This window comes from Oryctolagus cuniculus, chromosome X (genome assembly GCF_964237555.1).
Source record: "Oryctolagus cuniculus chromosome X, mOryCun1.1, whole genome shotgun sequence".
Classification (NCBI taxonomy): Eukaryota; Metazoa; Chordata; class Mammalia; order Lagomorpha; family Leporidae; genus Oryctolagus; species Oryctolagus cuniculus.
Genome location: NC_091453.1, coordinates 3,031,596 through 3,034,517, shown reverse-complemented (window position 1 = coordinate 3,034,517; position 2,922 = coordinate 3,031,596).

Genomic DNA, 2,922 nt, shown 5'->3' with positions numbered 1-2,922 from the left:
GGGTGATCTGCATTTTTAAAAAATGAAATAAAGAACCAGAGTGCATCGCACATATTAAAGGTCAACACTGTTTCGTGTAGCTTATTTCAGTGTGTGTGTGTGGTATGTGCTAGTCTGTAATAGACCGTCTGACTTCGAGAAAGTGGTGGTTCATGCTATAGCAACTTTCAGGAAGGCAGTCTTAGTGAAAGGTACCTTTCCTTCCTTCCTTCAGATAGCCCATGCCTTGTGTGTACACCTATGAGGGTACTTCAGAAAGCTCATGAAAGGGGCCAACTAGGTGCCACAGCTTGTTAAGCTGACACTGGCAACGCCAACATCTATCTCAGAGTGCCAGTTCAAGTTCTGGCCATTCTGCTTCCAATCCAGCTTCCTGCTAATTGTGCCTGGAAAGCCAGAAGATGGCCCAAGTACTTGGGCCCTTGCCACCCATAAGGGAGACTAGGATGGAGTTCCTGGCTCGTGGCTTCAGGCTGACCCAGATCTAGTTGTTGCAGCCATTTGGAGAGTGAACCAACAGATGGAAGATCTCTCTTTCCCTCTCTATTACTCTGCCTTTCAAATAAATAAATTAAAAAAAGAAAGCTCATGGAAAAATGGTGTTTATTTTGGTGCAGATTTTTTTTTTTGAAATCCATGGAGACAAGGGTCGTCATAAAATTTATGGAAATGGATATTATGAAAAAATGATCAATGGCTTTAAAATTTTCTGCACCAAAATAAACTTATCTTTCATTACATTTTTCATGACCTTTTTCCATACCCTTGTATCTGTACCTTCCTTGATTAGTAGACCTAGCTGAGTGCTGGACAGACAGAAAGACAACCACAGAACAAGCACCAAAGCTATGAGGCTGGGGAGAAAGACAAAACAGAACTGAACAGCAAAACAATTCAACAGAGAAAAACTGCTACCACATTTTTTTTACATAAAAAAGTACCTGATGAGGGAAAAAAAAAGACCGAAACAATTATAGAAACAGAATTGACAAGTTCAATTTAACAGCAAAAACAAACACTGAAAGCTAACAAAACACATTTCACATGATACTTTTGCTGTAAGTATCTTATATGCCCGAATATTCTCAGAAACTCCCCAAATATCTGCTCCATACTTCCTTCTCTGGCACTTAGTGAGATAGGCAGTATAAAGAATTCAAAGCCATGTTGTTTAGGAAGATTTTTTTCTCTCTGTCCTTCTGGAAATCATGTCTACCTTCCGAAGTGAGTAAATTATGTGAGAGACAAGAAATGCTCTCTCAAGCCTTTTCTTGCACATGAGGCTCCTAATAAGAAGAACTGTGAGAGCTGAGTATTCAGAACCAGGTGAGCAAACCGCAGTCCCTGAGCTAAATCTAATTCATAACCTGTTTTTGAATGACCCTAGAGCTGAAAACGGTTTTTCCAGTTTCAAGAGGTTGGAAAAAAATCAAGAGTATTTTGTGTCCCGTGAAAACTACAAGAAGTTCACATTTCAGTGTCCATAATTTTATTGGAACATGGCCAGGTTCGTCCATATTCTCTGGCTGCTATTGTGTTACAACACAGCGGAGTCTTGTAGTTACCCTCAGGGCCTAAAATATTTGTTATCTGTCCCTTTTAGAAAAAGTTCACCAGTGTTCTGGAAGATGAGGGCTGAATGTTGAAACACCATTCCAAACCTCTTCTCTCTCTAGCCAGTCCGCACTAACAAGATTCCTGGACCTGACATGGAGGGAGGGCGTTATGATAACGAATTGTATCGTATGGGAAACCAGAGACACGAAACAGTAAATTTCTATATAAGGGCATATGACTGGCTCTGCCACAGAACGTCTGGGTTTGTTACCAGATCAGAGAAGTAGGTACCATAGCCGCGACTGCACACTTGCATTTGAGCATGAAAACACTTGGAAAGCTATCAAGGCAGCAAATGTTCCGGGGGTGCTTCTTTGTAAGGGGAGCCTCGCTGTAGGCTGGCTGTGGACTGCGGTTCTCTGGGCACGTAGGCACCCTGTGGCCTCCCCCTCAACTCCGTGCCCTCCGCTCCAGGCCCTCAAGTTCATTGTCTTCGTTCACCTTTTGGCCTCACAGCCCCCATTCTCCTCACCTTCACTCACTCCTCAGGGACCACGGAGTTCCCAGACAGAGCAGGTAAACAGCCCAGCCCAGCTCATTCCAGCTTCCCTAGCTTGGGGTGGGGTCGCCCTGGGACCCCTGCAGGGAACAAGAATGACTCAGCAGGGGTCAGAGCTGGGACTAACAAAAACGCCAATGGAAAAACAAAATCCCCCATAGCACAGAGGCAGCAAACCAACTTAAAGACCTAGACCCGCGAACAAACGCAAATGTGATTTAAGGCGGCCTAGCGGCCTAAACCACCACAGGCCTCACGTTTAACCTAACAGTGGCCCGGCGGCTTCTGCAGGCAGAAAACGCCCGCAGCCTCTCCAAAAGATCCCCTTCACTTCCGAGACACCCTGCCTCGACCTGAATGGTCCCCAAGAAAGGCAGTCAGCTGGATGGGAACCTTTCTGGGGTGCAGAAAATTCCATGTCCGTGATTACTGGGGAGACTTTGAGGGCACAGTAATCTCTCGAGAATAGGAACCATTTTCCTCCCTTGCTCTGAGATTTTGCTTGGCTAAGCGGCGGTAGTCTCCCTGCCCCCCACTCCACCCCAACAGTCGCTGCTGCTTCAAGCAACCACGCCCCGTGGGCCTCAGGGTTCGCCGCCCCGGGGCTCTAGGCCCCCGCGCAGCCCGCACGCCGCGCCTGCATTCGCCCCGCCCCCGCGCTACCCCACCGCCCCCGCGGCCGTCCCTAGGAGCGCCAGGAGAGTCCGCGCGCCTGCGCCGCTCCCACTTCCTGCCGTGGGACGCCCCGCCCATCGCCAGAAGCCCGCCTCCGAACGCCGCGTGAAACACGCCCGTCGTACGTCATT